The sequence below is a fragment of the Castor canadensis genome, chromosome 3, assembly GCF_047511655.1.
Source record: "Castor canadensis chromosome 3, mCasCan1.hap1v2, whole genome shotgun sequence".
NCBI lineage: Eukaryota > Metazoa > Chordata > Mammalia > Rodentia > Castoridae > Castor > Castor canadensis.
The window spans coordinates 194,567,423-194,594,912 of record NC_133388.1 but is presented as its reverse complement, the minus strand read 5'-3'; the positions used below and the strand labels follow the sequence as shown (position 1 = coordinate 194,594,912).

Below are 27,490 nucleotides of genomic sequence, written 5' to 3'. Positions count from 1 at the left end.
GCCCCAAAAAGTCACTGCCTAAACCAATGTCATGGAGTTTTGTCCTCTATTATTCTAGTAGCTTCAGTTTCAGATATCACATTTAACTATTTAATTAATTTTGGGTTGGTTTGTGTTGTATGAGGTGTGAGATAAAGTCTAATTTCATTCTTCTGAATGTGAATATCCTGTTTTCTCAATACTGTTTATTGAAGACGTTGTCCTTTTCCCATTGTGAACTTCTGGCATCATTTTAGGACATAAATTGCCCCTGAATGCATGGATTTATTTCTGGGCTCTCTATTTTGTTCTAATGGTCTACTCTGTGCCAGTGTCATGCTGTTTTGATGACTGTTGCTTTGTAGATGTATTGAAATCAGGTAGTGTGATGGCTTCAGCTGGTGTTCTTTTGCTTAAGATTGCTTTGACTATCCAGGATCATTTGTAGTTCCATATAAACTTCAGGACTTTTCCCTATTTCTGTGAAGAAAAATGGCACTGGTCTTTGCTAGGGACTGCATTTGTGCACTTAGGACATTTTAACAAGACCTTCCAGGTCTTGAACATGGATATTTTTCTGTTTATTTGTCTTTCTCAACTTCCTTCCTTTATATTCCACTGTTCTCAATGTGTAGATCATTTACCTCCTGGATTAAATTTATCCCCAAATAGTTTAATGTTTTGGTAGTCATTGTAAATGACAGTCTTTTTTGTGGCAGTACTGGAACTTGAATTCGGGGCCTCACACTTGCTAGGCTTGCTAGGCCGGTGGTCTATCACTTGAGCCACTCCACCAGCCCTGTTTTGTATTGGGTTTTGTCAAGATAGGGTCTTGCGAACTATTTGTCGTGGGCTGGCTTTGAAGTACAAACCTCCTGATGTCTGCCTCCTAAGTAGGTGGGATTACAGGCATGAGCCCCGACATCTGGCCCTAAGTGACATTCTTTTTTGATTCCATTTTTAATAGTTTGTTACTAGTGCTTATAAACACAGTTAATTTTTGTGTGCTGATTCTGTTTCCTGCATTTTTACTGCATTTGTATATTACTTTCAACAATATTCTGATGACATTATTAGGGTTTTCTATGTGTAATACCATGGCATCTATAAACAGAGACCATTTTTACCTATTCCTTTCTGATTTTAAGTGCTTTTAATTTCTTTTTCTTGTTTAATTGTTCTGGCTTGGACTTCTAGTACTATATTCAATTGGCATGGTGAGAGTAGGCATCCTTTTGTTTCTGATCTTAGAGAGCAAGTTTTTGGCTTTGAGCTGTGAGCTTGTGATATTTGGCCTTTACTGTGTTAAGATGCGTTCCTTCTACTCTCAATTTGTTGTGGGTTTTTAATCAAGACATGATGCTCTTTCTGCATCTATTAAGATGATCACATGGTTTTTGTCTTTCCTTTGTTAATTTGGTACGTTACATTTAAAGATTTTTATGTGCTGAACCATCCTTGTGTGTCATTGTGTGCCTGTTTTAGTGCACTGTTGTGTCAGGTTTGCTATTTTTTTGGGGGGGAATATTTTTTGGTGGTACAAAAGCTTGAACTCAGGGCCTTCACTTTGAGGCACTCTGCCAGCCCTTTTTGTGATGGGTAGTTTTGAGATAGGGTCTCACAAACTATTTTCCTGGGCTGGCTTTGAACCATGATCTTTCTGATCTTTGTCTCCTGAGTAGCTAGGATTACAGGCATGAGTCACGGGTGCCAGGTTAAAGTTTTGCATCAATGCTTATCAGAGATATTGGCCTGTAATTTTGTTTTCTTGCAGTGATCTTAATGTCTGTGGCATCAGAGGAATGCATTCCGTGTGAAATGAGTTGGGAAGTGTTACCTCTTCCATTTTGGGGAAGAGTTTAAGAAGCATTGATATTCAATCTTCCTTAAATGTTTGTATGACATTGTATGCATCAGTTTTTCTACTAGAAATGTCTCCCACTAGTCACATACTTGGTCAACAGGTGTGCATATCCGTGACCTCCCGAGTTCCAGTCTTTCACGGACACATGCCATTTTCTCAGTCTAAATTTAGCTATCTTGATCTAGTCAGTTTTCAGTCAACTTGTTTGTTCACATTCAAACGTTGTCAGTTGGCTCTGCATGTGACATTTTTGAAATGTTCCAAACAACAACATTATTTTGCAGATAATGCAAGCATGTAGTGGGATTCGGTGATGCAGAATGTCCAGTGTTCAGGTCCCCAAGCCCCTAGTCACCCTTTCTGTGACAGGCAGTCTGGCCTCATAAGAAATGTGGTTGGAGGCCAGAGAGACTCAGTCTTAGTGGTTCATGGTGCACATTTCCTCCACATGCCTGATTTTAGCTGCATAAGAATAAGGATTAACAGGAACTTTAACAAGTCACTTCTGCTTTTAGCCTCAGTCTCCTCATCCCATGTTAACCCCAACTTTCTTCACCTAAATTAGCATTGATTTCCCCTCTCTTGGGTTTTTCCAACCTGTCCTGATACCTTTGCAACAAAATTCCTACACCAGATCCCTTTTTGCTCATATTCTTATGAGAGCCCAATACTGCTCTCATAAGAATAAAAGTCATTAGAAGCCATTAGGAGGTCTTACTTGCAACAGAACCAAGTTGGAGTTTCCAAATGTATGTTTGAATTTCTTAAGTGGGTCCTTTCCTCTTTAAACTGGCAGCTAAGAAGCCATGAAGAAGAACGAAATGTTATCATTCGCTGGAAAATGGATGGAATTGGAGAACATCATTCTGAGTGAGGTTAGCCTGGCCCAAAAGACCAAAAATCGTATGTTCTCCCTCATATGTGGACATTAGATCAAGGGCAAACACAACAAGGGGATTGGACTTTGAGCACATGATAAAAGCGAGAGCACACAAGGGAGGGGTGAGGATAGGTAAGACACCTAAAAAACTAGATAGCATTTGTTGCCCTTAATGCAGAGAAACTAAAGCAGATACCTTAAAGCAACTGAGGCCAATAGGAAAAGGGGAACAGGTACTAGAGAAAAGGTTAGATCAAAAAGAATTAACCTAGAAGGTAACACCCACGCACAGGAAATCAATGTGAGTCAATGCCCTGTATAGCTATCCTTATCTCAACCAGCAAAAACCCTTGTTCCTTCCTATTATTGCTTATACTCTCTCTACAACAAAATTAGAGATAAGGGCAAAATAGTTTCAGCTGGGTATTGGGGGGGAGAGGGAGGGGGTGGAGTGGGTGGTAAGGGAGGGGGGGTGGGGGCAGTGGGGAGAAATGAACCAATCCTTGTATGCACATATGAATAATAAAAGAAAAATGAAAAAAAAAAAGAAGTGCAAGGAAAAAAAAAAACTGGCAGCTAAGAACTAAGGTATAAAGAAATTTTAAAAAATGCCAAAAGATAGAAATAGGCAAAGTAAGATGACTGGACACCCCTTCTAAGGAAATAAGATCTGAGTTTTCATTGTCCATGGAGGTGGAAAGGTATCAAGAGTGAGCCTTCTGTGGGTTACTTCACTGCCAATTTAAAGCCAGCTTTAGGGAATTTTCTAAAGCCAATTCCTTTCAGGAAATTTAGGAGAATCATGTAGTCTTACCACACTATTGGACACCTTAGAACATATGCCTACTTCCTCAGCTCCTCTTCACTGACTTTGGTGAACAAATTCTGAATCTCATGCATCGCAGCACGGCCAGCACCTAGCTCTTAGGAGGCACTTGGCAATGCCTCATGGCTGGACTCTGTGAGGATGTGTACTGTGCCGTCATTCACTCATGACAGCAGCGCAACATCTTTATTTTTAAATTTTTTGTTGTTGTTTTGTTGGGTGGGGGTACATTGTGGCATTTACAAAAGTTCTTAGAATCTATCAAATGTATCATACTTGAATTCACCCCTTCCATCATTCTTCTTTACCCATCCCCATTTCTGGAATAGTTTCTACAAGTATCATTTTTCCACTTACATACAAGTGTACACAGTATTTGTACCATATTTACCCTCCCACACCCTTTCCCCACCTCCTCCCCCTTCCCACTGTTATCAACTCTACCCCCTAGGCAAGATCCAATCTGCCTTCCTGTCCTCCGATTTGGTGAAAGAAAGAATAAAACAAAAATGACATTTTTGCTTGTTTAAGGTACCCACACAGGGAGTTCCTTGTGGCACTTCCATGTATATATGCATTATAGCCTGATTTGGTTCATCTCCTCTATTTTTCTTCTTTCTACCTTATTACCTTTCTTATGCTTGTTTCAACCAGTTTAAAAATTCTTTATCATTCTTGTATAGAGTACATCAATCATATTCACTTTAATTTCCTTCTTTTACCCTCCCCCTCTCCTGTGTGACCACCCCTTAGCGTGACCTATTTTTCATAATATTGCTGTGTTTGTATCAGGTCTATATTCCACATAGGAGAGAAAACATGTGACTTTTGGCCTTCTGAACCTGGCTAACTTCATTTAGTGTGATGTTCTCCAGTTCCATCCATTTACAAGTATAGCATCTTTAAAACTCATCTCATGCTCCAAATACTGTTTGCTTTCTTGACACAGTGCTTGGCCTCCATGCTCAGGCTGAATTGTGTGTTTTAACAATTTTAGCTTCTGAGTATAGTTTTCTGCCCTTGATATGACTAATGGTGTCGTGCAAAAGGCAAATCTGATGGTGTTCATGGTGTGATGCATGTGAATATTGGATACTGCATAACACTAAATAAGATGAAGCCAAAACAATAACAGCTTTTGCTGGCACTTAGGGAAGGCATCTGACATCTCCCAGGGTGAACAGAATGGGCAGAAGCATGGGAGATATTTGATGTGCAGGTGGTGCAGAGGGCTTAGCCTCCCATGTGATTTGTAACTTGTATAAACTTAAAATAGTAAAAGGGGACACAAATGCAGAGAAAAAGTAGGTGTAAAGCAGAGGAGGTGAGCTCAGTGGCTGTGTGTGTTCAATGTGGAAGGGTTGATTGAGATAGACTCAGGTGACTGGAGAAATGAGGTTTTCATTTCCAAGTGGGCCTCTTGAAGATGTCACAGAACTGAATCCAGGGTTGAGGTTGCTCTGGGCCAAAGTAGATGGAACTGGACACAGTGTGCATACCTGAGCAGAGCCAGTGACATCACTGAGCAAGTGAGAGATTGATTCATTTGTGATTGGATCAGTCCACTGCTCAGTGATGCTGCCTCCTTCATCAGATAAGAGGAGAAAAAACAAGGCAGACTATGAAAGGACAATTCTCCACTCTCCAGAGATGGAATGAATCCTACCAGGTGGGCTTCATGGCAATTGTAAACCCATGCATCTTGATTGTGCGGGCTTGGGTGACTACCTATAAGGATCCACCTCCTCTGAGAGTAATGCTCTGAGCTTTGTTTGATGGCTGAAAAAGCTCCAGAGGTTCTGGCAGTGCTGAGAGTATATTTTCAAAAAAAAAAAAAAGGAAGAAGAAGGAGGAGAAGGAGGAGGATCAGGAGGAGGAGGAGAAGGTCTTTATCCACTGAAGAACTGGACATGTAGCTAAGAAAATGAGGCTAGTTGTCCAAAGGAAGGTATTTTGACTTGTTGGAAATATGTGAAGGCAGATAGACAAATGCAGAGTTGAGTTTGTGTTTTCAGGGGAACATCTGGTCAGAACCTCTGTTTTAGGAGAAGTTCCATCCTTTATGGCTAGGGAGATGTGATAGGAAGCAGATTTATGTTTCTGCCAGCACCACCACGTGACAGTGAACACTCTCTCTCAAAGCCCCACAAGTTAAGTAATCTTTAGCACATGTTGTAGAAAATAATTCTTAGGAGATTTTGTTGATTTGTAATTTGTTTTTGAGGATTTTTATCTTCTTGCTTTCTCCCCTTTTTTTTGTATGTGTTTGTATAAAACAATGTTTCAACACATTTGTGGGTTAACAAATGATAAATTGATACATATATACAATGTGCAATGATAAAATAAGGTAATCAGTATTTCTGCATCAAACATTTATCCTTCCTATGTGTTAGGATCCTTCAGACTCTTCTAGTTATTTCACAGTTATGCCCTATTGTACCACACACAGAACACCAGAACTAATCTCTCTTCTCCACCTGTATTTGGTACCTGTTATCTATCCTTTCTCTTTTCCCTCCTCCCTACACTTCCTAACTTCCCAGACTTTAATGAACAATATTCCATTCTCTTCTTCTATGATATTGACACTTTCAGCTTCCAGAAATGAGAGAGATATAAATGTATCTTAGATAAATGCTTTCTTTCTCTATCATTAAAAATATTTCATTTACTAGCATGGATCTGGCCAAGAAGGCTTCCTCAGTCCAGCTTGTTGGCCTTTCTGACATCTGCTTGCCCTGCCAGGCCTATCCCAGTAGACTTCTATGTCCTCAGCCTCTCTTGCTCTCTTACCTATCCTTAAAGAAGCCTCCTCTTTGGTGGGACCACTCCTTGTCTCTCCTGTTTCCTCTGTACCACCTTCCTTCCCTCCAGACCCTCAGGATGCCTTATCCATCTAGAGGGCATCCCTGGCCTTTGAACCCTGCCCTGTGGACTTATCCCATAGGACCCTGGATGGTCTTGTATCACACTGTTGCATGCGTCCTTTCTCTCTTTTACCCTTGTATAGTGGAAATTGCTCATTGATGTCTATTGCTCCACTGACAGATTTTAAAGTCTAGCATCAGGGAACTAAATGTAACTTCTTGGCACCACCATCTTCTCTTGTAATGCTCAGAACAAAGTCGGCACAAATAGTAATTTACTTCATGAAGGAATGAACAATATTCATTGGTTTTCCTTGTTGTGCATGAAGACTGATGATAGGAGGTAAGGTAACAGAAGAACTTACACTGACTGGCTCTTTATTGATTTTATTTTTCACTAATTTTACGATGTAAGTAGCACAGGTATGTTATTTCAATAGCTCCATTACTTCGTTAATTTTGTTATATATGTTCTATTTAACTAAGTGCTCCTTGGGATTATTATTTAAAAAGACTAGAGGTATCTTACGGTACTACTTAAATCCTCTCACTGAAGAAGCCATTGCTATCTTGTTATATGTGCTCTGTTCATCTCTTTTTGTGCTCAGACAGAATACATGCAGATTTTTTTCTTACTTTAACAAAATCTACTCACATGTACTATTGGGAGTATTGTGTGTGCTCATGAGAGCTGATTGCAGATACTTCTTCCCAGTTAGTGACTTCATCTTGGTAGCTTGCGATTCGCCATAGATAGAACTGTTTGCACCAGGAAGTCAGCAAGCATTATGACTCAGGTATGTTTTTGGAAAGACAATTGTTCAGCATTAGCTAGCATGCCACTGTTTAGGGGACTTTTCCAAATGACAACTCAGTAACTATTTTTATATGTGCCTTCTTGTGTGAATGTATGAACTGCTTATCTAGGGAAGTATTGAGAAGGCAAATTGCTGAACCAGTTGTAGTGTATGCAGCATTAAATTTGTTTGAAAAAGGCTGCCAAAATGTACTTCAAAATGTCATTTTAAATTTACAGCAGCAGTTTATGAGAATATGTGTTTCCCCAAACCAATATAGAAAGATAAAATGTAGTCTCTCATTTTTAGTTTTCATTTCCCTTATTACTAAGAAGGTTGACTATCATTTTATGTGGTTTCTTAGCTATTTTTATTTCCCTTTTTAGGAATTTCCCATTTAAAGCTTTTGTTTATTTTTCTTTACATAATTTGTTCCTTACTTATATGATTTACTTTCTATCTACTGCCAACCATATTTTTGATAGCCATGTTTTTTGGCGGTACCTGGGGTTTAAACTCAGGACTTTGAGCTTGCTAGGCAGGAACTCTACTGCTTGAGCTTCACCTTCTGTCCTGTATTTCTCTGGTTATTTTGAGATGGGGTCTTGCTTTCTTGCCCAGGCTGCCTGGAACATAATCCTATTATCAAGTATGCATTGTCATGCCCAGATTTTTCTGTTGAGACAGGGGTTTCATGAACGATTTTTGCCCAGGCTCGGCTGGAACCCCAGTCTTCCAATCTCAGCTTCCCAAATAGCTAGCCTTACCAGCATGAGTCATTCTCACTGGCTTTTGCTAGCCATTTTTTCACGTATGCTGTGGAAAATATCCTCTAGTCTGCAGCTTGTCTTTTAAGTTTGTTTTAGGTACTTTTTGTCATAAGAAATTTGAAGTCCTTGAAGTTTAATGTAACAAAGCTTTTGTTTACTAGCTTGTTTGAGATGAGCTTCCCCATCGAATAACCTGGTGCTTTAATTTTAGGACACTGCTCCTTTCCACAGTTGGGGAAACTGAGTTTCAGGGAAGTAAGCTGATGGGGTCAGGATTTGTTCTCAGATCTGTTTGGCTCCAATATCATGGTCACTCCCCATTAGCTCCCTTTCTTGGATCACTATCTTGTAATTGACTGTGTTTCACCCATAGGGACATGGCCTGCTGGAGTCTTGGGCAGACTAAAACTCTGGCCCTCACATGTCTCACTTCTGGTCCAGGAATAGTGCTTCCTGGCATCAACAAATCCTGAATATCTACACATATCCATATACATTTGTTCAGTCTTATTGCCTGCAATTGCCTTAACTTTCTGAGTAATAAAATATGGTCTAGTCCTCTGAACCCCCAAATTATAGGAATCTATCTGAAGTTCTACAAGATGGTTGCCCATACTTTAATTAAAAAATTGGTGTAAATCAAGGCTATCTTGCAACAGGTCTTTCCAAACATGTGTGTATATGTTCATTCCAAAATCCTTTTTGGCTTTTGACCTGATACCATGTCACTCCTCTAACCTGACCAACAGGTCTAAGAGCTGAAGTTGTCGCTGAAGTTGTTGCTTTTGAATCTTCTCTGCACATTGTTTTTCACAGTCTGTTCTGGCCTCTGTCAAGCTTCAATTGTAACAACCTATGAAAATTCTTCTTTTTATTTTTAGACCACAAATTCCTCTGTTCATAAATTAAGTGTGCTGTATTTCCTTTAGTTTTTATTATTTTCAGTATGCCTAACATTATAGGTGAGTGATTACTTAGCTCTTTAGTATTGTGGAGGTTCTTTTTGTTTTCCTATAGTAAGTCCTATGAGATCAGAAACTGACCTGCTCATGGCCATGACTCAAGCACCAGGTCTATTTTAGTTTCTTAAACCTCATGTTTTGAGTCAAAAAATTGAAGTGTAGATGGAAAGATAAACAGATGAGTGATGAGAACTTTGCATCACTTTAAGACTCCACTAATGGACTCCTCCCCTTTCACCTAAATGCCATGTGAAAACTTCTTCTCAACACACATGTTCCAGTATTGATGGCTCTGGTTTAGAGCAATTCAGGTTGATATTGTTAAAGTTTAAGGCATAATAAAAGTCATGACTCCTGGAAATGAATGTTCTTGTTTATCTTCCTTGAAGTGACTGTATTTTGCCTTAGGCTTCTGAAACATGGCTGACCCATGTTTTCATGGGGTGGTTGTAATGGCACTAATAAATTTCTATCCACTGAATAACTGGATATACCAAGCACTATACTAGATATTTTACAGATATTACTTTATATATCTTAATAACAGTCTCAAAGAAAAGTCTCTGTTCCCATTTTTCAAAAGAGGAAAATGAATCTCAGAGACTAAAAGTGAGTAGAGCCATGGAGTTGAGTGTTTTTGAATTGTTGCTACAGTTTAGTTGATAATTTCATCTTATCAAGTGAATAACCTGAGTTCTCTGTATTTTTATGATATTTTAAAGCAGAAATAGGTCAATGGACCAATTTCTTTATACTGTCTTTCAAACCTAATACTATATATATTATATATGCTATGTATCAATATACCTGATACAATATATATGCATGTATTAATGTGTTCTATATTATATATAAAACATATTTATGTTCCACATTTAACAAATACATATCAAGCAGCTGAATGATATACAATGTTACAATGTATTAGGTTGTTTGAGCAAAACAAGCCCAGAATTCATAGACCAGTACAAAAGGAGAGAGGGGGAGACTAAGTACAGTACAGGAGGCAGTTATTGTTCTCATAATCACGTGAAATTGTTTCTACAACAACTAATGTCACAAAGCCGAGAGAGATGCTTGACCATGTAAGAGAGACTAGAGAGGGCCTTCTCAGAGAGGAGATGTCTGAATTCAGAGGGAAGGGCAAAGAGTCATCTCAGTCCACAGGGAAGGGGAAGTATTTCAGGCAGAGGGAACAGCATAGGCGAAGGTGACTTGGGGACATGGTAGAGTTTGGCTATCTCCCGTGTGGCTGGAGAAAGTGGACAGAAACCCTGGAAGTGGCAGGAATATGGAGGGGCGGAGAAGGACAAATAGATTCTGAACATGATATAAGGATATATTTTCCTTTATCCTAACAAGTGTGGGAAGATACTGAAAGAGTTTGAGCCAGGAGCATTTTGATCTACTTTGCATATTGAGAAGGAAGATCCTTCTCAAGTAAAATTGTTAGAGAGAGAAAGAGAGAGAGAGAGAGAGAGAGAGAGAGAGTCTTACCAGAGTTCAACTGAGCAGATGAAGGTCACCGAGCAGTCCAGGTGGGAGGCCAGAAGAATATGGATGTTTGTTGAGATGGAAAGAAGTGGGAGCACTTAACGAGAGAGAGTACAAAGGGGATGTAAGGGCAACACATATCTCTATGTTACTCACATTCCTGCCTAATGCAGAGGCTACATTATAGAGCACCCACCAAAATGAGGAATATTGGAAGAGAAGCCAACTTTAAAAATGTTCTTTTTACTAGTGGAGATACAGAGAGTTTCTCCATCTTCCCTTCTTCTCTTCCTCCCTTTCTTTCCTTCCTTCCTTCCTTTCTCTCTCTGTCTCTCTCTCATTCTCTCTTTCTCTCCCCCCTCTCTTTTTCTTTGTTTCTTTCTTGTCTCTCTTTTCTTCCTCTTCTTTCTTCTCTCTTAGTTTCTCTCTTTCTCATTCTTTTTTTCATGGATCTTACTACTTGCAATGATCTTAGGTTGGCTGCAAAATTGAGAGAAAGGTACAGAGATATCACATATGCCTCCTTCACGCTACACATATCAGCTTTCCCTTTTATCCACATATCCTTCAGAGTAGTACACATCTTTCAGTTGCTGAACCAACATTGGCATGCCATTGTCACCCCATGTTCAAAGTTTACATTAGGCTTCAGTCTTGGTTATGCACCATTCTGCGGTATGGACAAAGTTATAATGACGTATCCACCATTGTAGTATTTTACAGGATAGTTTAAGTGCCCTAAAAATCATGTGTGTCCCACCTATTTGTCCCTCATTCCCCTCTGACCCTGCTCTTTTTGTGTCCATATCTCTGCTTTTTTAAGAATGTCATTGAGTTGGAATTGTAGAGTCTGTGGCCTTTTCAGATTGGATTCTTTTGGTTAGTAATATTAATTTAAGTTTCTTCCATATCTTCTCATGGCTTGACATTTCTTTTCAGCCCTAAATAATATTCCATGATTTGTGTATGTCACAGTTTATTTATCCATTCACATACAGAATAATATGTTTGAAATGATGAATAAAGCCTATGAACATTTGTGTGTAGGTTTTTATGTAGAGATAAGTTTTCAACACTTTTGATAAATACTAAGGAGTATGACTTATAAGAGTGGGCTTACTTTTGAAAGAGCACCAAACTGTCTCCCAAAGTGGCTGTGTCATTTTGCATTCTCATCATTAATGAATGAGAGAATTCCTGTTTCTTCACATCTTCACCAGGATTTGGTGCTGTCAGGGTTTGGGATTTCATCTTTCTTAAAGTTGTATAGCAATATTTAAGTGTTCTAACTTGCATTTCTATGGTTGCATATAAGGTAGGACGTCTAGTCTTATGTCTGTTGCTATTTTCATATCATCTTGGGTCAGCTGTATGTAAAGAGCTTTGGCCTGTTTTTGTGCATTTTTGATGACAGTCCTCTATCACACAGGCCTTATGCAAATGTTTTCTTCCACTAAGTGGTTTATCTTTCCATTTTGGCAATGTCTTTCTCAGTGGAGAAAATTTTAAGTTTAATGAAGTCTAACATATCAATTACTTCATGTATCATGTCTCTGTGTCATAAGATCTCATATCATATTTTAAAAGTTATTGCAAGACTCAAATAAATGTAGATTTTTCTACTGTGTTATCTTCTAGGAAGATAGCATCGTAAGCGTATTTTGCCTTTGATACTCAGAACAGTAGATTTTAAGTAGGCAACTTAAACTACAGGTCTTGAATATAAAGGAAAAAACTGGGCTAGAGATATAAATTTCAGTAAGTGCCTATGTGTTAGATGTAACCCTATGTGCAGGACTTAGACAATACACAGAAGAGACACATTTCCTGCCTCCACAGAGCTTATCCTCTAGTTGGAAGAGAAGATAATCAATGCATGACAAATAGTATCAGGTGATGTGGAAAAAATAAGCTATTGTAAGGGGGAAAGGGATGAGCCTAGGTTGGGAGAAAGTCATGTTGATTTATAAGGAGGTGACTGATAAGGAGGCAGAGAAAAGCTACAAAGAGTAAAGAGGAAATCTAGTAAAACTTTATTTCAGTGTCAAGGGGAAAGAGTGTTTTGAGCGGCAGCTGATATTGCAAAATGCTGCTGCAAATTCAAGTTCAATGTGGATTAAAAGCTTTTGAACACTTAGAAATATGTATAACACTAATAATATGAATAGACTTTTTTTGGTGTGCAAAGGGGATAGAAACAAGATTGTGTGGTGTTGAAGGATAAGTAGAGAAACAGGGAACATGAACAGCTAATGGAGACATCTTTTAGATAGTTGACTTCCCAAGTGAGGTAGCAAGGGTGGGCCAGAAGATTTGGCTTTAGTGTGTATTTTATTTCTAATGAAAGAACATTGGATATATTTAAATGTAACTGGGAAGAAATCCAAGAAATAAGGTTGGATATGTAAAACGAGACAGGAAAAGCCATTGAAACACCCAGTTATTATAAATTTACTTTTTCTTGAACTCAGGGCCAAGTTCTATGACACTAGGATGGAATCCATCTTGACTAAACCCCAAGAAATTTACATAGATTTGTCGATAGACAATTACAAATGATGAAGGTAATGAGAAAGGAAGACAACAATGTTAATCAGCTCAAAAATGAGTAGGGCTGGCCTTACCTGGATATGGCCAGTGATATTTAAGCAAGGGTGAGCAGTCCTCTGACCTCTTACCCCAGTAGCTTATAGAGGGCCATGGTGTCCACAGAATCAGTTTGGATGATTGCCTCTGTGCCAAGGAGATGATGTGAGGAAAACTGAGCCTGGAAGAACAGACCTTCTGATAATTGATATGAAGCTTCAATTATTGGTCTGAAGAAATTGGCCTATATATGTATTTATTCTGGAGTCAATTGGCTAAGCATTGGCTGACACCTAGGTGGGTGATACTGGGACTTTCAGATAATGGTTTGATCAGAGCCCAGAGTTTGAGAGAGCCATGGGGATAGTCGTTTAGAGCCTGGTAGGCATCCAGGGTAGTGTGAGGCAGCAGGAGGGATACTTGAAGGGTAGACTCAGGATTCTCCTGCTGGTGATTGGACTGGATTCTCCATCTCTCTGCCTCTCCAGTTCCTATTTGAGAAATAGGTTTATGGAACTATATGACTTTCTTTCAGCTCTCAGTCCCCATATTGGTTGTACAAATTCTCAAATATAGGGTACTGGCTGAGAGTTGAAAAAAGAAAAGTCACTTCCCCATGTGAGCACTCAGCCTTCATTTGGGATTAAGCAAGGTTGTGAGACCAGCATTCAAGTCCTTAAGTGTCTGACAGAATAATGAAGGAGGGGGAACAGGTAGACTGAAATAAGGGGATTTTAAGAGGAAACAGAATAGGAGGTAGATTATGTGGGACACAGGAAAGGTGTAAAGATAGTTGTGTGAGGTGGGGGGAGATATGTGTTTTTAAATAATAATACCATGCATCACTCTCTTATTTATCTTTCAAGACAACCCGCTGAAAGAAGAGATTATTACATTTAGTTTACATACCAAGAACATTACATTCAAAAGAGCATAAGTGGTCTACAAGTGCATAGAGAGCCTGAAAAAGATCTAATTTTAGAGCCTGTGGTGTTTGTAACCACACTCAGTGCTGCTGTCCAGTTGGAAGAATCTTCATAGGAGAGGTAGCATATGAGAGGTCATTGAGGAACAGGCAGAAATTTGAAATGAAGCTGAGGATACCAATTAATTAAAAACAACTAATTTCATGCCTCCTATGCCAAGAACCTCATCAAGAACAGGTGGGAGAGTAATGTGATTGATCTTGGAGCCCAGTTACAGAAAGACATACAGGATTGTAGCTCCCAGTGCGAGGCATACTAGCAAAGCAGGTGCAGGCTGCTGTGGGCATGGAGAAGGGAACAGTTTTTCCCACCTGCATCTCTGAGGGAAGAAATTCTGGAAAAGTGGAAATAAGCAGAATCTTTTGGCATCAGAAGGAGAAAGCTTAGTGAAAAAAATGAAGAAGAAATGGAATATTTAAAACATACTTATAGATTGTTATAGAGCATATTTATAGGACATGTACTGTCTAAGCCTCCACAAAATGGAATACTATTAGCCTTCTTTGGGTGCATGGAGTGTCATGTCTGAAGCTCCTGCACAAGACTAGTATTGTCTATTTATACACACATCACACACACACACACACACACACACACAAATACAGATGGTACTAGGATACTGGGGTTAGAACTCAGGACTTCACACTTGCTAGGCAAATACTCTACCATTTGAGCCACATCTACAAGCCTTTTTTGTCCTAGTTATTTGAGAGTTAGGATCTCACTTTTACCCAGGCAAGTCTGGACCACAGTCCTGCTATTTTACACTTCCCATTTTTGCTGTGGTAGCAGGGGTCTCATGAACATTTTGAGATTCAGTCTTGCAAATGTTTTTGCCCAGGCTGGCCTCAAATTGCAATGCTCATCTCAGCCTCCTAAGTAGGTAGCATTACAGTCATGAACCACTGATGCCCAGATCTATTGATATTTTTGGAAAATGGTGTGGCTGTGTATTGGGGGGTGTACTGGGTATATAGATAGCATCTTCTGAATGCTGAATGATGTTGAATGGCAAAAGCATATGATCCAGAAGTGAAGACATTCACTCTAAGCTGGGAAGACATTTGCTCTAAGCAAGTAACCTTGCTGAAAGAAAGAAGCTTCAAAACAGGGGGGAAATGAGAATGTACCAGGTTCTTCATTGATGCCCCAAACTCCTACTCCCTGAAACATCAGCACTAGTGAGTGGGTGATTATCAGACACTCAGCTGGTCCTAAGACTACTGTGGTCCACTGGAGCCATGGTAATACGTACAGAAATTCAGATGAAGAGGTGTCCCAAAACATGATCAGGAGGTACAGTGGAAACTCTTCCATTCTACGATCACTGTCAGCACAGTAACAAGTTAATGACTTGATTCAGCCACAGCCAGGTCTGAGTCAGGGTGGCTCATCAGAAATCAGGTCACCCACTGTGCTGGGACTCTCAGGCATGCAGGCCACCTGGAAAAGCCATGAGTTATCAAGAAACTAAGCAGGTGCGAGTTGGAGAGAGGAGAGCTGGCCTTGGAGTAACTCCCAAGTTTACACCCAGATGAACTGTATATAACAGTAGGAAGAAGTTGCTAATTAAGGGAAGGGTCTGCTAAAAGACACTTCAGAACCCTGGAGGACAAGAGCTCAGATCACCTGGAGTTTAGCCGGAGCATGATAAAGATGAAAAAATGTGCAGCTGAGAAGACAAAACTCTAGCTGAAGGGCTGGGAGTCAGCAGGACTGACTTGGCTCTTCCATGGGGAATACCATGTTACTTTAACCAACGGTGATTGTTTGCCATGGCAGCAGGTATGAGCAAATGTGATATTAGCCTTTGTCCTGAGCTCTCTAAGTCTTCTTGTCCCCTACCACAGTGGTCAAGCCGCTGTCCCCTCTCCCGGGTCTTCACATTCACTATAATCCAGAGCAGGACCCTGCTCATCAGCATGCCTGATGCACATTCCAATTGGGTAGTATCTGTGCTGTGTCATGTGTTACAACTTTTGAATATCCTATTCCCTCTTTGGAATGCACATATGACCCCAGGAATGTGACCTAATACACAGGAGGGAGGGGACCAAAGGAGGAGAGGTAGATGCACCAAGGAGAAAGGCTAGACAAGAGTGCACAGACATGAGACAGCTCATTCAAGACTTGGGTTGGGAAAGGATGGGGTCAGCCCATGCAGGTAGCTGGGGGCTGCTGATCTCTTCCTCTGCAGCTCAGGTTTGGCTTAGGCTCTGGCAGTGGGGCTGGCTGTGCCATCTCTGTGGAAGATAAAGGCAGAGTGACCACCTGGTTTGCCTACTCAGCATTGGCTCCGGGGTCCTCTGCTATTTATGCATCAAGTCAAAAATTTCCCCTTCATTTTGTGGCCTCTAGTTGAGGCCAAGGTCATTATGGGCTAGAAAAGAGCTCTGTGCTCCTTGGAACATCCTGGGAGACATAACTGGGTGGGGACACTGTAGCTCTTACAAATATTTGATTAGCTGCAATTGCATCTAAACTTAGTTCTCCTTAGGAAGCATATGGCTATGGCAGATGGCTCAGGAAAGCCTGAATCATATAAACAGGGCTCTTTGCCTCGCATTTGCTGAGTCTCCTGATGACTTATTAGTAGGATGGGTTTCAGGATTAGAAGATGGAGCCTTGGTTATACCCTTCTCAGAAAGTCCCATGTTGTGCGTTTCAGGCATACTTAATGTCTGCTGCTTGCAAGGATACAAGGATAGATGGGGCTTCTGTGTCATCACAAGGATATAGTAGGGAGCTCACTGATCCATGTGAAAATCAGTTCACTTCCACAAACGTCATTAAATGCCATTGCCAAATTCTCAGCGATAGGTCACTTGGAGCTTTAGTCAGCCATGAATTATACAAATATTTGCCCAGCTTGGACGCAGCACAAAGTACAAGTTCTGTGTTAAGTCCTTGCAGCTTTCAAAGTGATTTCAGGGACAATTAAATCATAGCAAATAATTCAGATTTTGTTCTAAGTGCAATATAATGTCTTATGTTTTAAGTGAATAGGCTAATGGGTGGTAAGAATATAAGCAGAAAGAAAAGATCATGGATAGATTAATCAGAGCCATGTTCTAAGTATGAATTCATAGGACTTACTAATGATTGAATAAAGGAAGTGAAAGGGAAAGACTTATCAGAACTGACCAAGAAGTATTTCATTCCCATTACAGGCAAGACTGTGAGAGAAACACATTTGGGAAGCATATGGAAGGTTCAAACTTGGACAAATTATGTCATCTGTCTTTGACATAAAGGAATGATGGGTAATGGATCATGCTCACTCAGGAGACAGATGGCACTAGAGTCTAACTTATAAGTGGAATATATATTGAGCCTTGGAATTGGCTCAGATCCAGTTCCCTAGGTTGGAAGCAGAGCTTATGAAGGAGAAAGTAATTGGGACAATGATCTGAGGTCTACAACATAGAGAGGTGGAGTTGCAGAGAGAAGGAAAAAGGGGCAGCAGTAAGGTGAGAGAAAAGTCTTGAACTTAAATATCTTCCATTAGTGGACAAGGTGGAGCATGAAGGGCTATTGTGCTACCAAGAGAAATTGTACTGTTATTGCCATTTTGCATGTGAAAGAACTGAGGCTGGGAAATTTAAAAGTCTCCCCCAAAGTCCCCTTGGTGTAAACAAGGGGAGTCTTCCAGCTCCATCAAAGCCTGATGCTCTGTACCCAGCCTACTTTCTTTCCAGTGTCAAAGGGCAATTATCTCTCTCTCTCTCTCTCTCTCTCTCTCTCTCTCTCTGTCACACACACACACACACTCACACTGGGAGTTGTGCTAATAAGCTGGTAAAAGTCTGTGGTGGACAATTTTAATAGTCATGTAAGCTACGTACTCCTATTTATCTAGCAGCATATCTGCCCACCATATTATTGACTACCCATTTTATGTTACATCCTGCACTAAGTGCTTTCGAAGACCATCTCAGTCAGCCCTTCCAATCCTAGGCCAAGTGTTATTCTCCCATCCCTGGTCCACAGCAGAAGAAACTGAAGTTCAGACTGGAAAGTCCTTTGTTCACAGGTCCACAGTATATAAATGGCAAGGCCAAGTGCCAACCCACATTTTCTAACTTAAATGCTTCTTTTGGTTGTTGTTGCTGTTACAAAATCATAGGGTACAAGACCATACACTGGACTCTTATTGAAATGTGAATTGAAATACCTAAGACTTCTCAGTGGTGGGGACCAATCTGAAGAAATCCAGCTGGTGAACTGTTAGGCAACTAGAGTGTGCTCCAGGCTACATGCTGGCCTTTTCCTTTAGTGATTATAGTGCAATACACATTATTGCCTAATAAAGTGTTATCAAATGCTGGTGGGCTCAATTTAATAGGGAGGTCACAATGGTTTATAATTAAGTAATTAAGCCCACTCAATGTTGATAGGAGAATACTTACTGCTAAATTGCAGCAGCAGCCTTTGCTCATTGTCAGTAGGTTAAATGGTGCTTTTAACTGGGCTTTTTGGTTTATTTGCCTGCCTATAAATATGAATTTCTGCCAGGCCACGCTATCTGTTTTGTAACTTGAGTTTTCCTGCACAGGAGGCTAGAATTATCAACTAAGTAAGTAGAACTCTAGCTAACATTGAATGACTGTGGCTAGTGCCCTCCCTCTACTGTGTTCACTAATTAATTAATTGATTCACTGCATAGTTGAGTGACTGTAGTATGCAAAGTGTGTTAGTCCATTATTCTACGACTTGCAATTTTTCTATAAAACAGGAGTGATGAAGTAATACAAGTTAAATGAGAAAAGAAAAAAGTTGGGAACGACTGTACTAAATATTGAAGAATATTCCCTGTTGTATTCTTACCAGTGACAGCATTATGTCTAACATATTGCCTGTGTGGTTGTTTAGTTAAATAATGAATGACAGAATAAACAAATTAAAGGATGAAAGAATTTTAAAAAGGAAAAGATTTGGAGTCACCATACTACCATCTATTTTCTTTGGCACTGAGGATACAATAAGCTCTATGATTGTAATTTTCTCATGAGGAAAATGAAAACTCACATAACCAAGGTCATACCCAGTGGCATAAAGTATATAAAATATCTGGATCTCAGACCAATCAACCTCAAGCTAACTCATACAGATAAATTTGCAATTAATAAAACTTTAGCATTTATAATAAAATACAGAAGGGATTTTTCTAATTCCTATAGTTAATAAATAATATCTATACTTCAACTGTTATACATAATTTACCACCTCAATTAAAAATTTTAAATGAGATTTTAATGTGATGTTGCAAATAATGCAATGCTAAAGAGGTTAGATATTCATTTATACAATGAGAGGTCTGTGGAGTTGAAGAAAATCTCACTATTCCACAGACAGTTGTATAAAACAGGTGTACCCCACAAGGAACTCTATAATTGTTTCTTGCTGAATCCCAGTGTTCTGCTCTAAAACATGGTATGTCTTAGGTGATTAATAAATATTTAATGGGTGCCTTAATGAATGGTTTATAGCAAACGTACAAATATATTAATCTTGCGTAATGGGTAAGATGTTTGATGTTCGTTAGACTTGCAAAACAGATGACAACCTTGTATTGATGTGTTACCAATGCTTCAAAAACTGAAGGTACAAGTAGAATAACATTGCTTCATATATTCCAAATAAATGCTTACATATCAGAAATGTTATTAGAAATGATACCTCTCTCCATCTCACATTGTCTAAGAAGCTGTGGGATTGCACATTTTTTATTTGAATTAGAGAGCTTTCCCCAGGATTTTCTCTCAAGACTTGTAACTAGACTGCCAATGAATGGACCATTACTTATAAACACAGCCTTGTTGCCTGTGGGCTGAGCAAATACACAATATCGACAGGAACAGTAGAGAAGATTGTGAGTGGTCAGGGTAGTTCACCGCTGTGAAGAATATCATTACCAATAGACTGATTTTTAATTTTTTTTTACTTTCCATCAGTTTTATTAGTTATTACCTTTATTTTTCATCATTTTTATTAGGATATATTTGTTGTATGTGGGAGATTCATTGTGACAAATCCAAATAGGCTTACATTGTACATTAGTTAGATCACCCCCACCATCTCTCTCCTTCGACCCCCTCCATCTCTCTCCTTGGACCCCCTCCACTTCAAACTTCGACTGCCCCACTTAAAACAATTACAAGAATTTTCTTTGTTCTATTCCAAATATGAAGTCCATCAACCACATTCCCTCACCTTAATTTCCTTGATTCACCCTCCCCTTTCTATTTTACAGTCCTGTCTTTTGTTATTAATATCTAAGTCAATGTTCAAAGGGGATTCTCAGTGTATCCCCACTGCAAGTATACTTTACTTTGTTCTGTTCAAGTCCTTGCATTACTCTCCCTTATCCCTTTTCTCCCACTCCTCATTTTTCAACAGTTTTTAATATATATCCTCTGCCTTCACAGATGTTATGTTTTATGATATTGTTGATGCTCTGTCATTCTCTTTTCTTTTCCTTCCTTCCCTGAGTTACATAGAATAGTTCCACTATTACAAACACATGAGTTTATATATGACCATGTTTATTTTTGTGTATATGCTCATCTTTTGGATCTATCTTCTATGTATGAGAGAAAACATGTGGCCTTTGTCTTTCTGAGCATGACTTATTTCACTTAGCATGATGCCCGCCAATTGTATCTACTTACCTTCAAATTACATGGTGTCATTTTTCCTTACGGCTGAGTAAAACTCCATTGGGTATATACACCACATTTTCGTGATCCATTCATCAGTTGTAGAGCATCGGGGTTGTTTCCCTAGCTTAGCTATTGTGAATAGTGCTGTGATCAACATTGGTGTACAAGTGTCTCTATTGTGTGCTGTGACAGTTCTATCTCTAAATTTTGCTTAGGAATCTCAATACTGTTTTCGTAATGATTGTACTAATTTGCATTCCCATCAACAGTGTATAAGTGTTCCATATCACAGCATCCTCACAAGCATTTGATGTTGTTTTTGTCCTTAAATGGCCATTCTAACTGGGGTGAAGTGAAATATTAATGCAGTTAATTAATACTTCTTTATGTGTTTACTGGCCATTTGAGAATTCCCTTTTTAATTCATGTGCCCATTTCTTCATTGGGATATTGATTCTTTGGGGGTTGAGTTTTTTGAGCTCCCTGTAGATTCTGGTATTAGTCCCTTATCAGATGAATATCTGGTAAAGATTTTCTCCCATTCTGAGAGCAGTCTCTTAAGCCTAGTGAATGTTTCTTTTTCTGTGTAGAAACTTTTTAGTTTGATGCAGTCCCAGTTGCTCATTCTTTCTCTTAGCTGCTGAGTCAATGGAGTTCTGTTTAGGAAGCTCTTCCCTATGCCTGTCTGTTCCAGTGTATTTCCCACTACTTCCTGTAGTTGTTTCAGTTTCAGGCCTTATATTAAGGTCTTTGGTCCACTTTGAGTTGATTGGTACAGAGTGAGAGACAGGCCTCTAGTTTTAGTTTTCTACTTTTGGATATCCAGTTTTTCCAGCAACATTTGTTGAAGAAGCTGTCTTTACTCTTATCATGTGTTTTGGGCTCCTTTGTTGAAGATCAGTTAACTATAGCTTTGTGGGTTTATGTCTGGGTTTTCTATTGTAATCCTTGGTCTTCGTGCCTCTTTTTGTGCCGGTATCATGCTGTTTTTATTGTAATGGCTCTGTAGTATAGTTTGAAGTCCAGAATCTTGATATCTACAACATTGAGCTTTTTGTTCAGAATTGCTTTGGCTATTTGAGGTCCTTTGTGTTTTCATATATATTTAACTTTTAATTTTTTTATTGTTGTGCTATGGATACATTGTGGCATTTACAAAAGTTCTTATAACATATCAAATATATCATACTTGAATTCACTCCCTCCATCATTCTCCTTAATTCCCTTTCCCCACTTTCCTGGAATAGGTTCAGCAAGTCTCATTTTTCTCTTTACATACATGTGTACACAGTATTTGTACTATATTCACCCTCCTGTACCTATTACCCACATCCCCCCTCCCACTGGTACCAACCCACCAAACAGGGCCTATTCTGCCCTCCTGTTCTCCCATTTTGTAAAAGAAACAAATGACATTTTTGTTTGTTTAAAATAGCTATTCAGGGAGTTTCCTTGTGACATTTCCATGTCTATATGTATTATCCTGAATTGGTTCATCTCCTCTACTTTTCTTCTTTCTACCTTAGTCGCCTTCTTATGGTGATTTTGACAGGTTTAAAAATTCTATATTCATTCTTGTATAGAGAGTACATCAACCATATTCACCTTCTTAACTTCCTTCTTTTACCCTCCCTCTCTCATATGTGACCTCTCCATATGTGACCTGTTTTTCATAATATTGCTTATATTTGTAATAGGTTTATATTCCACATATAAGAGAAAATGGGTGGTTTTTGGATAACTTCACTTAAGATGATGTTTTCCAGTCCCATTCATTTATCTCCAAATGACAAAATTTCATTCTTCTTTTTGGCTGAATAAAATTCCATTGTATATAAATACCACATATTCTTTTTTTTTATTCATATGTGCATACAATGTTTGAGTCATTTCTCCCCCCCTTTCCCCACGCCCTTCCTTACCCCCCTGCCCCCCCTCCCCCCAGCCCCTCGCTACCTGGCAGAAACTATTTTGCCCTTATCTCTAATTTTGTTGAAGAGAGAGTATAAGCAACAATAGGAAGGACCAAGGGTTTTTGCTAGTTGAGATAAGGATAGCTATACAGGGAGTTGACTCGCATTGATTTCCTGTGCATGTGTGTTACCTTCTAGGTTAACTCTTTTTGATCTCACCTTTTCTCTAGTTCCTGGTCCCCTTCTCCTATTGGCCACAGTTGCTTTAAAGTATCTGCTTTAGTTTCTCTGTGTTGAGAGCAACAAATGCTATCTAGTTTTTAGGTGTCTTACCTATCCCCATACCTCCCTTGTGTGCTCTCACTTTATCATGTGATCAAAGTCCAATCCCCTTGTTGTGTTTGCCCTTGATCTAATGTCCACATATGAGGGAGAACATATGATTTTTTGTCTTTTGGGCCAGGCTAACCTCACTCAGAATGATGTTCTACAATTCTATCCATTTACCAGCAAATGATAACATTTCATTCTCCTTCATGGCTGCATAAAATTCCATTGTGTATAAATACCACATTTTCTTAATCCATTCATCAGTAGTGGGGCATCTTGGCTATTTCCACAGCTTATCTATTGTGAATAATGCTGCAATAAACATGGGTGTGCAGGTGCCTTTGTTGTAACCTGACCTACATTCCTTCAGGTATATCAAAAGAGTGGAATTACTGGATCATATGGCAGTTTTACTTTTAGTTTTTTGAGGAGCCTCCACACTCTTTTCCATAATGATTTTACTAATTTACATTCACACCAACAGTTGTAGAAGAGTTCCTTTTCTCCCACATCCTCACCAACATTTGTTATTATTTATGTTCTTGATAGTACCCATTCTAACAGGAATGAGATAGAATCTTAACATGGTTTTGATTTGCATTTCCTTTATGGCCAGGGATGTTGAGCATTTCTTCTTCTTTTGGCCATTTGGACTTCTTCTTTTAAAAAGGCTCTGTTCAGTTCATTTGCCCATTTCTTCATTGGGTCATTGATTTTTTGGGAGTTTAGCTTTTTGAGTTCCCTGTATATTATGGTTATTAATCCCTTGTCAGATGTATAGCTTGCAAAGATTTTTTCCCACTCTGTGGGCAGCCTCTTTAATTTGGTGACCATTTCTTTTGTTGTGCAGAAGCTTTTTAATTTCATGTAGTACCATTTGTCAATCCTATCTCTTAATAGCTGAGCCATTTGAATTCTATTTAAGAAGTCATTGCCTGTGCCTATTAATTCCAGTGTGTTCCCAGCTCTTTCAAGCACTAGTTTCAAAATTTCAGGTCTTATATTAAGGTCCTTAATCCACTTTGAGTTGATACTAGTACAGGATGAAAGACTAGATATTTCAATGCAGATATCTAGTTTTCCCAACAGCATTTGTTGAAGAGGCTGTTTTGCCTCCATCATATGTTTTTGGCATTTTTGTCAAATATCAAGTGAGTGTAGCTGCATGGATTCATATCTGGATCTTCTATTCTGTTCTACTGGTTTTCATATCTGTTTTTGTGCCAGTACCATGCTGTTTTTATTGCTATGGCTCTGTAGTATAGTTTGAAGCTGGGTATTGTGATACCTCCAGCATTGCTCTTTTCATTCAGTATTGCCTTGGTTACTTGTGGTCTTTTGTGTTTCTAAATGAAATTTAGGGTTGTTTTTTCAATCACCAATAGCTATGTGCAGGGCCTTTATGCCTGGAGGAGTAGCCATCTTTTTACAAACCTCATCTTTCCTTTGTACATTTTTTTCTTATGTGCATCTGAAAGCTCAGCAACACAAGAAGATACAATTTGAAATTCTCCTGAGTGAGAATGTCTTTTTACTCATCTTCCTTTTACTTAAAAAATTTCCATTTTAGGAGTTCAGCCATTGCATAATTTTTATGGGGATCACAGAAATTCATGAAATTATGAAGATTTCCTTTTTGGAGAGTACTTTGGGAAAGGGTTTAGTAACCCCAAGGAATTGGCAGTCAGTCTACAAGTAAATGCCTGTAAAGTTGCCTCTGTCTTGGATGCTGGTGCATAGGGTTCATATCAGGTGTACAGCACCTGTCCTTGACAAGCCATACTCACAGAACCTTCTGGGGCTACAGGGACTCTCAGGAGAGGAAGATCATCGGAATCTTACACATTTAGAGCACATGTAAATATGTTAATATTCATATCATTCATTTTGGGGAACAGGAGAAACAGTAAGACATTAGGCTGTTTATACTCTTGCTCGCTGGCCTGAAAGTCCAGATTAAGCTATTGAAATATATTCTTTGTACAGGGGGCTCTAAAGAGATGTCCTTTCCTCCTCTGCCATTTCTATTTCCTCTACTCCCCTTCTTTTTTATTTCCTGAATACTCCCCCTAACACACACACTTTCTTTCCACCTTCCTCTTTATTTCCTTAATGTCCGTCCTCACTTTCCTTATGCATGGTACCAACCCTGACACATACAAAAGTAGAAGAAAGATATTTGGGAAGACTTGAATATGTACATTGTCCTATAGTACCACATGGAATCTATTTCTTGTTGTCAAATAATAACTGATAATGTCCAGAGAGAAAAGTGGTTCTTCGCCCAATAGAACAGGGAACATCTCAAGGTATATGTTAGGTTTTGAAGGGTAGAGAATGTACTGTTCTCATCTCTGGGTGCTTGAAGTCTAGTATTTGAGAGGAAGAAGAGGTAAATATGATGGAAATTGGTCCCTTCCATCTGCCAAGAAAGCATGTACAAAATGAGCAAGAGAACTAGGGCAATACATTTTGGGAAGTGGTTTATCTTAGGATAGAAAAGTAGCATTTCTTTAGCATGTCAGAAGAGGGACAAAAAGCCAGGTGTGGTGGCTCATTTCTACAATCCCAGTTACTTAAAAAGAAGAGATAAGAAAATGTAGTCCAAGGATAGCATGGGCAAAATGTGCAAGACTCTATCTGAAAAATAACTAAATGGCTGGAAGCATGGCTGAAGTGATACAGTGCTTGTCTAATAAGCAAAAGGACCTGAGTTCAAAACACCAATACCATCCACCACTCCCCCACAAAAGAAAGAGGGAACAAAGTTAATGGGTAAGGTATTCAAATTGTATGGTTTTTACTAGAAAAGAAAAATGTCAATGGGAACAGTGCGAGTAAGTGCAGTCTCAATGATTTTCACAGTCTAAAAGAGCGTCTGTTGATTGGTAAGCCTTCCTTTGCAGAGATACCTGTTTCATGTCCTCTTTAATAGTGATAGGAAAATGATACAGAAAGTTGCACAGGGCCTGAGAGAAATGCCTTGTCCTGGGCTAAATTAGTACACCTTGGGATTTATTGATCTTTAGTCAGCACCATTGGAGCCCTGTGATCTAATTTGCCAATCTGCTCAAAATCAGAGGAGTTTTATCTCCTCCAAAGACATAGCCAATAGAATATATTCTACAGAAAACACTCAGAACTTTGCCTCTAAACAAAATGAAAATTCAGGGTAGTGTGTATGGCAGGCCTGCTATGTGACAGGTCATGGGATCTTTATCCATGTTATCTTCTTTATGTCTACTCTACTACTCCCAAGAGGTAAGTGTGGCTATGCCCATTTTTCACCTGGAAAGCTGCTGATATAAAAGGTAATGTCACTTTCCCCAAAAGGCAAGTGATTGAACTGTTTTGCTGGCTGTCCCTCCTGGCAACAGATGGATCATGCTGCTCTGACCTTCAGAGTATTTACCTCATCCATCCTCTGCCATGTTGCTGGTCTGGCTTATAGATCATCCAGGCTCTGATAAAGATAGGGAAATGGCTAGGGCAGCAAATAAAAACAAGGAGGAATTGTGCATTTAAAAACCATATTGACTTGAGTCCAACAAGTCTCCATAGGGCTGCATTAGACCTCTGATTTTATTTTCTTCATGATGAAGTACAAATTAGAGCAAAGTGTCTTAGTAGTTTTGGGAATAACCTGGGTTTTTACACACTTTGTAAAGTAAAACTTTGTGTTTCCTATTCTGAAGCCATTCAAGTGCTGACTTAGATGTGTCTGTGCATTGGGAGATGATTGTGATCTTCTGTCCCTATTTCTAGGGAATTCTATATTACTTGGGGTTGGTGCCCAAAGCACTTGAACAGTTTTTCTTTGCTACTTGGACTGACTTTCTTGCTGCTTTTTTCTCCTTTTACAATCATGCTATTTACTTTTTTCTATTTTGCATTATTTAGTACTGACCCTTTCCTAGGAAGTTAGTGAATTTCATTTTGTAGGCTTCATTTTCTCAGTTACTAAGTAGCTGTATGTGGGGATGAGTCTATACAATGCCTCTGCATATAACTACATCGTAACTCAGGATGCTGGAACAAGATACCATAACCTAGGTGGGTTATAAACATAGAAATTTATTGCTCACAGTTCTGGAAGATGGAGGTCTGAGATCAGCTGCCACCATTGCTGGGCTCTGGAGAGGGCTCTTTTCCATGTTTGCACATAGGTGACTTCCCATTGTATCCTCACAGGAACGAGGGGCTAATTGGCCTCTTCTTTATAGGGCACTAACTCCATTCACAAAGACATTATCCTCGTGACTTAATCAATTCCCAAAGGCCCCAATTTTCAAAAGGCACCACATTAGGGATTAGAATTTGGCATGAATTTGGGGGAAATGCCAGTATTCAGTTTAAAACAAGGAAATATGAAGATGTCTACCTCTTATTTTTGAGGTTTAGTCTCTTCATTTGTAGTAAAACTTACCCTAGGAATTTGCTATTAGAATTAAGGAAATGAAATCATTTGGAAAGCACTTTGGAAGCTGTAAAATGCCATATAATTGAGCATTATAATGAATTAATAATTTCCTTAGGTAAATATAATTATTATTTATTTCAGAATATTTACA

General features: G+C 39.1%; 1 protein-coding gene across 2 annotated transcripts in view; it reads left to right on the top strand.

The window, feature by feature from the left end:
- Nucleotides 1-27,490, top strand: part of Fam135b (family with sequence similarity 135 member B) — a 313,120-nt gene that overhangs the window by 171,699 nt on the left and 113,931 nt on the right. The gene's annotated exons all lie outside the window — the stretch shown is intronic.